At 42.1% G+C, this 14,910-nt stretch overlaps 1 protein-coding gene across 3 annotated transcripts in view; it reads right to left on the reverse strand.

Annotated features, from left to right (window-relative positions):
- Positions 1-14,910, reverse strand: part of LOC124713289 (E3 ubiquitin-protein ligase RNF19A-like) — a 379,972-nt gene that overhangs the window by 178,185 nt on the left and 186,877 nt on the right. Inside the window, exon 1 of one of the 3 annotated variants that reach the window (XM_047242938.1) lies at positions 10,462-10,606. The exons of the other annotated variants lie outside the window; for them this stretch is intronic. The gene's annotated coding sequence lies outside the window, so the exon portion shown is untranslated. Of the gene's footprint in view, positions 1-10,461; positions 10,607-14,910 lie in introns of those variants that run through there. 3 annotated transcript variants of the gene reach the window in all.

Consider the following 14,910-nt stretch of genomic DNA (forward strand, 5'->3'; position numbering starts at 1 on the left):
TGTTGTTTTTTAGTTTAATAATGTGATTTTTAATTTTATAATTTCCAAATTATTTCACTTTCCATCAGAAAAAGTAGGAAAAACACAAAATATATCGATTTTATATTCACGTGTTAAAGAAAAGACATTGTTTAGACTACGTGGGCTGTACGCCGAGATGACGAAAGTGTGATGTGTACAAAAATAGATGACGGTAGTATCGCGAACACAAGATATAGAAAGACAGTGCATTAGCGGAGCCGTCATTTGTGTTCAGGTAATCCATGAGAAAAGGTTCCCGATGTGATTATGGCCACACGACGGAATTTAATGCGGAATGGTAGTTGGAGCTAGAGTCGTGGTACATTCCACTTCGGAAATAGTTACGGAATTCAATATTCCGAGGACCAGTGTGTCAAGAAGATGCCGAGAATACCCAATATCAGACATTACTCTCACCACGGACAACGCAGTGACCGACGGTCTTCACGACCGAGAGCAGCAGCGTTTGTGTAGAGTTGTTAGTGCTAACAGAGAAGCAACACTGTGTGAAATAATCGCAGAAATCAATGTCGGACGTACGAGAAACGTATGTGTTTGGGCATTGTGGCGAAATGTGGCTTAAATGGGTTATGGCAGCGGACGACCGACGCGAGTGCCTTCGCTAACAGTACATCGCCTCGTCAGATGAGTCCCTACTTCAGTTGGTAAGAGCTGATGGTAGGGTACGAGCATGGCGCGGCAACCAAGAAGTGACCCAGTTTTCTACAAGGCACTGTGCAAGCTGGTGGTGGCTCCATATGGTGTGGGCTGTGTTTACATGGAATGGACTGGATCCTCTGGTCATTGACTGGAAATGGTTATGTTCGGTTACTTGGAGACCATTTGCAGCCATTCAGGGATGTCATGTTCCCAAACAAAGATGGAACGTTGATGGACGACAATGCGCCATGACACTGGGCCACAATTGTTCGCAATTGGTTTGAAGAACATTCTGGACAGTTCCAGTGAATGATTTGGCCAACCGGATCGTTCGACATGAATCCCATCGAATATTTATGTCACTTAATGGAGAGGTCAGTTGGTGTACAAACTGCTGCCCCGGCAGCACTTTCACAATTATAGAACGCTTTACAGGTAGCATGGCTCAATATTTCTGCTGGGGGCCTCCAACGACTTGCTGTGTCCCTGCCACGTCGAGTTGCCGCACTACATCAGGCAAAAGGAGATCAGACAGATATTAGACGTTATCCTGAGACTTGTGTCATCTCAGTGTGTATCATATGTGAAGATAACTCACCAGTAAGTTAAATGTCAGAAAATTTCCACGAATATAAAAACTGATGGTCAAAATTGCTATGTATGCAATTTGCGTTTGGTGCATTTTAGGTCATACAATGCTGCATACCAAATGTAGTTAACATATCGGAAATATTTTTAACGCTGGAAGGAGAACCAGATCTGTTTCCAGTCCCGAGAAAATACCTGACATATTTTGTAGTTGTCCGCAATGAGGCTGATAGAGACGTGCCACACGCGATGCTATTGCCGGCTGCTGTGTCGTGTTGTTCGTCGTATCGTCCCTGTGGGGACAGCAGTATCGCAGGGATAACCGAAGCGTCGCGTGACCTCTATTGCAACGTGTCTTATACCATATCGTATCGCCTCAGTGAGAACCGCGCCTAATGTAAGTATCATTCAATTTCTTGTTAATATAGGCAATGGGGACAATCGGAAAGTTTGCGTTTTAAATACATTTACTCGAACTAGTGCAACATTTGACTTCGAAGTCAGTGGAACCTCGCGACCACAAATTCGCAGCTATCTCGCAAACGGCTCGTTTGCGGACCCGTGTATACAGGAACGTTTTGGCTTCTGTTCTCGTGTACTTTCACCTGTGTCAGTTTTCGCTACTAATTATGTTTTGCCCTGAATACAAACTGCACACTTTAAAGACACCCCTGGTACCCCAATCGGTCGCTTGTGTCACTTGTGCCTCAACCTTTTAACATGAGAACCATCCAAAGAATATTTCTGTCCTACAGGAAAATTTAACCCCTCTCCCCCTGACTGTTTTAGGAAGTGGATGATGGTTCTTGACTCAGTATTTCTTAGGCTAGTTCATTTAGCAATAGAAGTCAGCGCTGTCGATTGATAGCCTGAGCAAAAAATAATAAATACCTAAAACAGCCTACGTGACTCTTTCGTCCCATTGAATAAACTAAGCGCAGTCAATTATTTCACATTGTTGTAGCCTTTATTGTGTCTGCTGCCGTCATGCAATTACGAAATCAGATGTGCGGCATCTGACAGCCGGGCACATGCTAAAATAGGGTAATTCACGTAAAAGATGCGGTACGGAGGCAGAAGCTCCCAATGGAACAAAGTGGGTAGTAGTACTACTAACATCGTAACTCCTGCAATGGGTGGACAACGCTTGGTATTTGTTTACTGCCGAATTTATTCTGGAGCATTCAGTACTGCACTGAAACACACGGCTGCGTCGAATTTTCGCAGGTGACGAATAGTCATTCCCTTTAGAAAAGTTTCATGCATTTCTTGCTATTCTCTATGTTCGGAATGCCACAGAATCAGAAGGAACACAAGCGGAGTTTCTTTGGTCATAGGAGTGCGGGAACAATTTTACAAATCTGTGACATCGCGTAGTCGCGTCAGGGACATCATGCCGTTCCTCACGTTTGATTTGAACTCGACGCTGTCGGAGTGACTAAAAAGTGAGAAGTTCGCTCTCGTCTCAGATTTATAGGAGCGATTCATAAGAAGCAGTTAAAGCACTCCTGGTCTACATATTTGTGTCTATCACTAGTTGCATCCTTCCAACTGTAGATGTCGTTCACTTCATTCATGACTTCAAAACCTGAAGTATGGGCTGAAATACTGCATGGCCGTGGATAAAAATTCCAAGTATAAGCTATACGATTTCCTGAATCTTGGAAAAGATGAAACTAGTCATGATGGTGAACGTCTTAGTAATTTTGTTATGAACAAACTCTTAGGTCCATACCTACAAAAAGGAAATTTTACGCATGGCAACTTCTTCACCTCACTTTCACCAGCACATCTGAAAAACCGAACAAGCTGCTTGGTACAATACAACAAATTAGAAGGGGTGTACTCGATCGCCAGGGAAGAACGTAGTAATTATCAGTGCCTTGCATCCATATGTACGAACTGGAACTGACACGGTAACATGTTACAGCGGAACTAAGTATGGAGTAGGTTATGTTGACCAGATAGTCAAAAAGTATTCTCGAGTACTCAGTGGAAGCCGGTGGAAGAAGGTGGGCTCTTTGTACTTTTTATAATATTCTACATTTAGCAATTATCAATGCTTGGGTAAACTACAAAGAAGCAACAAACATAAAAATAAAAGGTCGCGGAGGAATTTACTGAAGATATACAGAAAAGAGGATCAGAGCTATGGCTATTCAGAAAAAACCATCAGATGTTAGACGGATGCCGCAGCTCCTACCAGGTATGAAAAACTCTCAAAGAAGGGGAAAGTTCATATAAATGTGTATCGCGTGACAAACCAGTTTGGAAGACTTGTGTTGTTACGATTTCCTACGTTAGCGCAAACTGCAAAGCTCTGTCAAAGACAACGATGATCTATAGGTATCTAAAAAGATTATATTTACTTGCACACACATGTGATGTTTATTTTTGTCTAATTGTATCAGACAATAGTGACGTACTGATTGTACAGTGTGTTCTTGATTACTTGGGTAATCTTTTGTACCGAAAACTTTTGGACTTGGCTGTATTTCTATAACCGAGAAGATTATTTGATGATATTGCAAAAAATTTTGAAGTGTTTGCGTATTTAAGTTAAAGAGGATAAAAATTAATTATTTTAAAATTTGGAAATATGTAACATGATTATATTTAATGTTTCAATTCTAAACAAAACAGGCGATTTCAATTGCTTTTTCTTACATAAAAACACTAAAGTAAAAAGGATGGGACATTTTTCTCCTCCAGATGGCGTTTTTCGGGTGGTTCGAAAAATCCGGCGGTTCTAGCATTAAGCGACACAAGTAAAGCACGAACTATAATTACTGTCTCCTGATTTTCCACTCCATATCTCATGGTGAACTAAATAAATAATAAATTGAGCAGCTTTATTCATTACAAAGAGAACATGCTAACAAATATTTCATTTTTCTGTCGGGTGGGGGTGGGGGGGTGGGGGACGAACATTTTGACACATGAACGACAACAGTAAAGATAATTTTAACTTTAACAATCACATTTCTATCTACAGCAACATTCCTTTGCAATAATGCAAATGTTTCTTAAAAAGCATGTTCGCCCTCTCCATCCGTTAAAACATGTTTACCTAAGTTAAAAGACCTCTTCGGCTCACGACTAGCAAATGAAGTACAGGTAATGGTAAAATACCACTTCGATTGAAGCCGGCCCTAAAAGCTTGTGGATGATCAAGCACTAAGTAGGAAGAATACGAAAAAATGAAGCATTCTTGAAACAAATGAGGAACTCAGTCAACGAACCATTTATTAGTGTATGAAATTCACTGTTTTAATAGTGTCGCACAAGATTTACAAACACTTTCATACGCTGCAAGTGACTGAATAGTCATAACTTGTAACACTATTTAGTTCTGAAATTAGCATATTCTGAATGTCTACCAGTATTTTATGTTTTGAGCAGAATGCTTTTGCAACTGCTTAAATGCATTAATTTCCCATTGTAGTTTCCTCCGCAGGCTGCGTGAATTGCCAAGATGTAACAACCTCCGTTGCACTGTTGCCATGCAAAGACTATACACATTAACCAGACATTACAAAAGCTGAACGAAGATTATGTAGGTTTAAGGAGGATGTGTTTACAGTGATTAAACAGTTGTTTTTTTTTTGTTGTCTTCAGTCCTGAGACTGGTTTGATGCAGCTCTCCATGCTACTCTATCCTGTGCAAGCTTCTTCATCTCCCAGTACCTACTGCAACCTACATCCTTCTGAATCTGCTTAGTGTATTCATCTCTCGGTCTCCCTCTACGATTTTTACCCTCCACGCTGCCCTCCAATACTAAATTGGTGATCCCTTGTTGCCTCAGAACATGTCCTACCAACCGATCCCTTCTTCTAGTCAAGTTGTGCCACAAACTTCTCTTCTCCCCAATCCTATTCAATACCTCCTCATTAGTTACCCATCTAATCTTCAGCATTCTTCTGTAGCACCATATTTCGAATGCTTCTATTCTCTTCTTGTCCAAACTAGTTATCGTCCATGTTTCACTTCCATACATGGCTACACTCCATACAAATGCTTTCAGAAACGACTTCCTGAGACTTAAATCTATACTCGATGTTAACAAATTTCTCTTCTTCAGAAACGCTTTCCTTGCCATTGCCAGTCTACATTTTATATCCTCTCTACTTCGACCATCATCGGTTATTTTACTTCCTAAATAGCAAAACTCCTTTACTACTTTGTCTCATTTCCTAATCTAATACCCTCAACATCACCCGATTTAATTTGACTACATTCCATTATCCTCGTTTTGCTTTTGTTGATGTTCATCTTATATCCTCCTTTCAAGACACTGTCCATTCCGTTCAACTGCTCTTCCAAGTCCTTTGCTGTCCCTTACAGAATTACAATGTCATCGGCGAACCTCAAAGTTTTTACTTCTTCTCCATGAATTTTAATACCTACTCCGAATTTTTCTTTTGTTTCCTTTACTGCTTGCTCAATATACAGATGGAATAACATCGGGGAGAGGCTACAACCCTGTCTCACTCCCTTCCCAACCACTGCTTCCCTTTCATGCCCCTCGACTTTTATAACTGCCATCTGATTTCTGTACAAATTGTAGATAGCCTTTCGCTCCCTGTATTTTATACCTGCCACCTTCAGAATTTGAAAGAGAGTATTCCAGTTAACATTTTCAAAAGCTTTCTCTAAGTCTACAAATGCTAGAAACGTAGGTTTGCCTTTTCTTAACCTTTCTTCTAAGATAAGTCGTAAGGTTAGTATTGCCTCACGTGTTCCAACATTTCTACGGAATCCAAACTGATCTTCCCCGAGGTCGGCTCCTACCAGTTTTCCCATTCGTCTGTAAAGAATTCGCATTAGTATTTTGCAGCTGTGACATATTAAACTGATAGTTCGGTAATTTTCACATCTGTCAACACCTGCTTTCTTTGGGATTGGAATTATTATATTCTTCTTGAAGTCTGAGGGTATTTCGCCTGTCTCATACATCTTGCTCACCAGATGCTAGAGTTTTGTCAGGACTGGCTCTCCCAAGGCTGTCAGTAGTTCTAATGGAATGTTGTCTACTCTGGTGGCCTTGTTTCGACTCAGGTCTTTCAGTGCTCTGTCAAACTCTTCACGCAGTATCATATCTCCTATTTCATCTTAATCTATGCCCTCTTCCATTTCCATAATATTGTCCTCTAGTACATCGCCCTTGTATAAACCCTCTATATACTCCTTCCACCTTTCTGCCTTCCCTTCTTTACTTAGAACTGGGTTGCCATCTGAGCTCTTGATATTCATACAAGTGGTTCTCTTCTCTCCAAAGGTCTCTTTAATTTTCCTGTAGGCAGTATCTATCTTACCCCTAGTGAGACAAGCCTCTACATCCTTACATTTGTCCTCTAGCCATTCCTGCTTAGCCATTTTGCACTTCCTGTCGATCTCATTTTTGAGACGTTTGTATTCCTTTTTGCCTGCTTCATTTACTGCATTTTTATATTTTCTCCCTTCATCAATTAAATTCAGTATTTCTTCTGTTACCCAAGGATTTCTATTAGCCCTCGCCTTTTTACCTACTTGATCGTCAGCTGCCTTCACTACTTCATCTCTCAGAGCTACCCATTCTTCTTCTACTGTATTTCTTTCCCCCATTCCTGTCAATTGTTCCCTTATGCTCTCCCTAAAACTCTCTACAACCTCTGGTTCTTTCAGTTTATCCAGGTCCCATCTCCTTAGATTCCCACCTTTTTGCAGTTTCTTCGGTTTCAATCTGCAGTTCATAACCAATAGATTGTGGTCAGAATCCACATCTGCCCCTGGAACTGTCTTACAATTTAAAACCTGGTTCCTAAATCTCTGTCTTACCATTATATAATCTATCTGATACCTTTTAGTATCTCCAGGATTCTTCCAGGTATACAACCTTCTTTCATGATTCTTGAACGAAGTGTTAGCTGTGATTAAGTTATCCTCTGTGCAAAATTCTACAAGGCGGCTTCCTCTTTCATTTCTTCCCCCCAATCCATATTCACCTACTATGTTTCCTTCTCTCCCTTTTCCTACTGACGAATTCCAGTCACCCATGACTATTAAATTTTCGTCTCCCTTCACAACCTGAATAATTTCTTTTATCTCGTCATACATGTCATCTATTTCTTCATCATCTGCAGAGCTAGTTGGCATATAAACTTGTACTACTGTAGTAGGCATGGGCTTTGTGTCTATCTTGGCCACAATAATGCGTTCACTATGCTGTTTGTGGTAGCTAACCCGCACTCCTATTTTTTTATTCATTATTAAACCTACTCCTGCATTACCCCTATTTGATTTTGTATTTATAACCCTGTACTCACCTGACCAAAAGTCTTGTTCCTCCTGCCACCGAACTTCACTAATTCCCACTATATCTTACTTTAACTTATCCATTTCCCTTTTTAAATTTTCTAACCTACCTGCCCGCTTAAGGGATCTGACATTCCACGCTCCGATCCGTAGAACGCCAGTTTTCTTTCTCCTGATAACGACGTCCTCTTGAGTAGCCCCCGCCCGGAGGTCCGAATGGGGGACTATTTTACCTCCGGAATATTTTACCCAAGAGGACGCCATCATCATTTAATCATACAGTAAAGCTGCATGTCCTCGGGAAAAATTACGGCTGTAGTTTCCCCTTGCTTTCAGCCGTTCGCAGTATCAGCACAGCAAGGCCGTTTTGGTTAATGTTACAAGGCCAGATCAGTCAATCATCCAAACTGTTGCCCCTGCAACTACTGAAAAGGTGCTGCCCCTCTTCAGGAACCACATGTTTGTCTGGCCTCTCAACAGATACCCCTCCGTTGTGGTTGCACCTACGGTACGGCCATCTGTATCGCTGAGGCACGCAAGCCTCCCCAACAACGGCAAGGTCCATGGTTCATGGGGGGTTACGAACCATCATATTTTTGTATCTGACCACGCGGCTGAGAATGAAAATGTACGTGGTCCACACGGATTTACTTTTTTATCAAATGGAAAACAACACAATTTCCCGATTAATCGTAACATGTAACCGGAAGGGGGACACTCATTTAATTTTTGCCTTGTGGGCAGATATTCCAAAAAGTACAACATAGGTCTACTAAAAAGAAATTGCGCAAAATTTGTTAATGCACTACTTCGGACACAACACTTCCCGCGGCATGCCTGAACCACTCTTCAATTAAAATAATAGAATGATTGATAGTACAGAAATGGGAGGAGGCGATGTTGGTTCATATTGATTGGGCATACTAGAGTTGCGGCAGCAACAGCTGAGTGTTTCTGTTCACGATGCAATCACGCGTTCCCCGTTAATGTGCATTATTAGGTTTGCTTAGCAGGATGGCAATACTCTTATTGCTCTTCTTCACACCTGAAGCGAAAAAAAACCACGCCTTACAGTGAGACAATGAAAACAAATCACTATTCTTCGCTACCGACCACAAGCATCGTTACAAATGACTGGCAACTGGCATCTGAGGTAGCAGTGCGATGTGACAACGGTGAACAGAATAGAAAGTGTCACGAAGTCCATAATGTGACTGGTTGCTGCTGTGGCAGCTGTCTAACTCAAAGCATTGACTTATAACAAAACGTTGAAATATCTGTGTGTGTGTGTGTGTGTGTGTGTGTGTGTGTGTGTGTGTGTGTGTGTGCGTGCGTGTGCGGGGGGGGGGGGGGGGGGGGGGATAAAAGTCAAGAAGTAATAAGAGCCCTCGCGGATGTATGTCCTATGCTTTGTATATCTGCAGAAGGATAACACTGACAGTTTCTGTTGACCGTGTACACTACTAGTCACAAAATTTTTTTCCTGTAATCAATAACACCATAATTCGTGCTGTCCCTGCAAATTGTGGCATACTTTTAATGTTTATAATACCACGACACAGCGATATAGAAACAAATATGCGTACATGTCCTGGACCCAGTTCGTTACATCATAGAACTGACCGAAGAAGAAGAAGAAGAAGTAGTAGTAGTAGTAGTAGTAGTAGTAGTACATTTCTGCAACAGGTGGCTCACTCCAGAACCGTTTCCCGTAATACACTCACTGTCTTTCTTTTCTCTTTCACAAATTAATGTAATGATGTCAGATTCTACCGTGGAGACAGTTCTGCAGCACACAAACACAAAACAGCAGAAGAGACTCCGAGCCCTGGTGGGTTCGCTAATTCCACAGGCGGTGATACGCGCAAAATGCATTTACCAGTGCAAGTTAATAGCATCACTGATTTCCGTAAAATGCAACACGAAAATATAAATTCAAATCCCCAAGCGATACAACAGTTTTGCAACTAGAGATGAAATTTTATCTGATCTTTCTACAACGCCGCTGAGCGAGGAAATACCTTGGGTGGAGCTGTATGATTTGACATCATATCATATCCGCTTTTTTTTTTAATTTGCATACCGTACAAGCGCAACAGTATGGCATTATCAGCGCGGATAGTATTCTAACTAGCGATATTGGTATGACTGTCCTTGTAGTTTTTCGGATTCCTGATAGAGTCAATTAGCAGGAATACTTTGAGGACGTAGTATCGATGGCACATCCAAGGCCATATCATATACCACAGCAATCCACGAAACAAGAACGTAAGAGGGCAGTTGTTAGTCATGGGTGACAGCCGCTGACGTCAGGATCACTGGGGGCTATCAGTATGTGACTACAAAATAGTAGGTCATCGATGTTTGGTCAGTCTTCTGCAAAACACGCCGCCTTCTAATTTATGCTCTCGACGAAGGGTACGACCATTGCGTAGTACGCATATGTTCACTTTTAACTCTACCTAAGTGATGTGGATTCTGCTTCATTTTACATTGCAGGACTTTACAATGAGATCTTCATCCAAATTACTTACACTTGCAATGAGCAGCTACGTTATTTGCGAAGGAACCTCACTTCATGCCAAACACTGACACAGCCGAATATTTGTAGTTTATTTCTAACATCCTCTTTTACACAGTAAAAAACATCAGCTCACAAGCATCTTCACCGCTTAAAGATATTTCTAGTTTGACCGATCTCATCACTACGTGCACTTTTTTTCGTACACGTTTAACACGCTTAAAACTTTCGGCTGCCTTGGGATCTGATGGCCTGCACACAGAGATGCATCACCATAAAAATACTCCCGGAAGCATGCGACACAAAGCACACCAGACTTCCTGGCTATAAGAAACGAAGAGCGCGTTTGGGCCACACAGATTTCAAGAATACTCACAAGAGACACGTGACGCAATTAAGACGGTGGTAGTACTATTAATGAGTTCAGGGCCACAATCAGTTGCCTCTCCGTTCCAGACTTTCCGCGCGCGCGCGCGCGCGCACACACACACACACACACTTGTCACTGTAGTCGCCCACCAGCCTCCGCACACAGACTGGCGTGGAAGCGCGGGACTACAGCCGGGACGACAAATTAGTTCCTGCAACCTCCGCGAGCGGCACCACCCGCGCTCAGCTGTTCCACAACAGCCGCGAATCACTGACGTCTGCAAAACACGCCCGGCAGCGACGCTTGCATCGGCACGTCCCTTTTCTTGCTGTTGTCTGTAGTCCCTCATGGCTATTACCATGAAAATTCACACCTATTACGATATCACAAAGACAGTATGAAATCATATTATGCATAAATAATAACAACCAAATATCGATGCTGCTCGGCAATCTGACAAGCATATAGCAAGTGACACTTCTTTGTAAACGAGGATACACTTTGAACGAGCGAACTACGCTTAAGCACGCAGTTCTGTTAAATAACTTTTCTTTTTTGAAGCAGCGACCAGCCTCATTTCCTTCTCTTTCTGGTCCCTGATTACTGTACGCCGTACATGTATACTTAATTGGGTCAGAGTTTTTTGCCATTATTTTTGCGGCCTTCAGTAGGCTGAACGAATGTACGGTATATGCCTGTTTCATATAGTGAGGTCCGCAAGGCCAGCTAGTTCATTTTACACAGCTGTAAAATTGACCTATCTTAATAAAAGTTTACATGTTTTTCATTTTATCCTATGACTACTGTGGCGTTACCTGTGCCCTCATTAATTAAAAAATTGCCTGTCTTTCATTATGTAAAATGCGTCTCAGGTGTTCTCATGTAAGCCTCGATTAGTTGTTGACTGTTGGTTAGCAGGTTTTAAATTGACCCCACTTTTAATGTGTCCTTTTAGTGCTATTGCTGCTAGCTATTAATTGGCATATTACTTTCTGTCAGCATAGACTGTAAGGTTTCGCTACTTTCCCTGTTGATCAGTAACGAGAACTCGTAAATAGGAGTGGCAAATGTGTATTTTTTTTTAACTGATGACTGTGGTGCGTTGTTCCACGTTGTCACTTACATATCCCCACTAAATTTAAAACTTGTTTGCCATTTATGTAAAACAGAAGTTTCATTGCGCTTTACGGTTTATGTAATAATCGTATATCGTAGCTTCCACTCAGTTTTACCTCGGTTCTGTACCGACCTGTTCAATACGCTCCTTTACTACCCATAATACACCTTTAACTTATTTCGTGTATTTATGAATTTTTGTTGTTTTTTCCTTCATTTTTAAATATAAACCAATAATTCAAATTGTGAACGGCCGGACTAGTGGCCTCGCGTTCTTCTCACCGCCAATAGATGGCAGTACTTTTGCCACTCTGGTTTATCACTTTGCTTCCTCGTTCGCGTCCGCTACTTACTCCCTGTTCTGCACTCATAAGTAGCACACCGCGCCTAGTACACTTCCACCGCGGCGCTCGAGGGCCACAGCACAGTGTAAGTATCGTGGTATTATTTGTATATTTCCCTACCATGGCAGTCGTCCGTAGTACTGTCTGGTGTCACCTTCGCATGGACATAGGTTTCACAGCATCCCGCCGGGAATCGAAGCCGAGACCCCGTGCTCGGGAAGCGAGAACGCTACTGCGAGACCACGAGCTGCGGACATGAGAGATCATAGACTTGTAAAATTGTTTCCGCCGTTTCCTTGACCAAAGAAGGTCCACCAATATTCCTTTGGATTCAATGACACCCCTAAAATTCAGAACAGCGAGAGAGCCATCAAGCTCTCCTACCGGTAGTAGTCATTCTTCACCTTCCAACGCTCTACATGCCTCAGTTTCAGTGCATTTTTGGATACACTTGGGACCAGATTTGTAAATAAATAAGCGCCAAGCATTCAAAGAAAAATCACACGTCAAATGTTTAAGGTTATGGCAAAGAGCCGCAATTCTCCTAAAGAACATTTTGCTTTCCACGCTATCTAGGAGTTCCAATATCAGTAGCAACTACAGTAGATAGGCAAAACAATGTGAACAGTGGTAGTAATGGGATCCTTGTGTTTCACGGTCAACAACGCACATAAGGCGCGTGTTGCGCTGCACTGTGCGTGTTCAGTACAGACTAGACATCAGTGGATGTTGTTTACGAGTAGTGGGCACTTTTTATTTGCATTCAGAGGCCGAATGACAGAGATCGTCGTATGCTAACACGAATTTTGTCAAAACAACACAAAACTACGGCGGCTAAAGTGACTGCAGAGTTCAATAGCCATCTGCGAGATACTATATCTGTCTACACTGTCCACCGAGAACTCCATAAAGCGAATATTCATGGACAAGCTGCTATACTGAAACCATTAGTGATGACAACCAACGCAAAGAAGCGTAAAATATGGTGTCACGAGCTAAATCCTGAACGGCTGGTCAGTGAAAACACGTCATATGGTCCGACGAATCAAAGTTTTCGTCATTTCCAACATCTGGCCGAGTTTACGTCTTGAGAACACTAAAACACGGCTGCAATCCTGATTGCTTGATTCCAACGGTTAAGCATGGAGGTGGAGGTTTGATGGTGTGGGCAGTCATATCATGGTACTTTGCAGGTCCCATCATTACTCTTAAAGGCCGTGTTACAGCCAACTATTATGTGAACATTTTAGTTGATCAGGTGCACTGATTCAAATGCTGTTCCCCAACAATGATGCCATATTGCAGGACCCATTCACACAGCCAGTACAGTACAATCGTGGTATTACGAGCATGAACTGAACTGCAGCGTCTTTGCTGGCCAGCACAGTTCCCAGACTTGCACATTATCGAACGCTTGTGAGCTGTATTGGAGCGCAGACTCTGGAGCAGATTTCCGCCTCCCTCGTCACTACAGGAGTTAGAAGAGCTGCTGATCGAAGAGTGACTGAACATTCCACCGCAGACTATACAATCATTGTATGCCAGTATTCCGAGAAGAATTGCAGCTGTATTACGGGGAAATGGGGGTCCAACCCCTTATTAACAAACCATTCCCAAGTAAGTACAGATGTTCACACTATTTTGCCTATCTCCTGTACACCCCACTTCAATCCAGCAAGAGCTTCAACTTCTGTACTGGAAACCGTATTATTGACAATTATCGTTTACCTGACTTACGACTCCTGTTTTGTAAGTGAATGGCAGAATTTTCTAACATTTAGCTGTAACTGTTCATCATAGTTATCTTGAAAAATACCAACCATAGCAACTTTGGCAGTACTACCACGAAAAATTGTGGCAGAAACGCCTCTCCTGCCTTTTCTATTACGGAGACGACGTGGTTGCCCTTCGGATGAGGCGACACTGATAGATTAGTAAAATTGGTGTTATTCGTGGAACGAACACAGCTGCAAGGAAACTTGGAAAAGCGGAAGTACATGTTCTCAGAGACGTTTTATTTCAATTTTGTTACAATAATTACATGTCTGTGCTTGAAACCCATACGCAATATTTTATACAAAATAATCTCCATTGCTATTTGTATTCTCACACTTCTCCAGCAGGTTATAAATGCCACGCAAAAAAAAAGCAGTTCTTTTGAAGCGAACCAGTCAGCGAGCCATTTTCGTACATTTTCATACGAACTGAAGCGCTGTTCGGCGAGAGCGTGTCCCAGTGATGAAAATAGATAATGATGGGCCAAGTCCGGAGAATAAACCCCATGCATCAGTACAGGGTGTCCCCTCAAACCTACCTGATCTCAAAGACCCAGGGGAAAAAAAAGATACGACAGTGAAAAATGCTCCACATTGTAGAGCATCTCAATGAATTTATTTATTTATCATCAATACACCTCTACATGTGAACCATTTGTAGACGAAAAATATCGAGTCTATATTCAATTTCTTGCCAAGTTCTTTGTAACATTTCCTTTGTTATTGTTGCAATCGCATAGCGATACGATGTCGCAACGTAGGAATATCGCCCACTTTGGTCGCATACACGCGGTCCTTCACGAATCCCCATATTAACAAATCAAGCAACGTAATGTCGGGGGAACGTGGTGGCCAGCAATGGGTCCTCCGCGTCCGATCTAACGATTGCGAAATTTCCTATTCAGGAACTTGCTAACAGCCGTTGACCAATGTTGCGGGGCTGCACCTTGTTGAAAAATGATGTTGGATTGCAAGTTGTATCTGAGGGTACACAAACTGCTCCATGTCCAGATACACTGACCCATTCACTGTTTGTTCCGCAAAGAAGAATGGTCCAACAATCCCGTCGTGCATTAGCCCGCACCAGACGTTTAGTTTAGGCCTATCTCCAACATGTTCAATGACAACGTTAGGATTTTGCGAACCCCAAATCCGAACATTATTCCTATTAACCTTTCCTGATAGATGAAAGGCTGCCTTATCTGGGAATAAAAATATTT

The sequence above is a fragment of the Schistocerca piceifrons genome, chromosome 1 (genome assembly GCF_021461385.2).
Source record: "Schistocerca piceifrons isolate TAMUIC-IGC-003096 chromosome 1, iqSchPice1.1, whole genome shotgun sequence".
NCBI classification, from domain to species: domain Eukaryota; kingdom Metazoa; phylum Arthropoda; class Insecta; order Orthoptera; family Acrididae; genus Schistocerca; species Schistocerca piceifrons.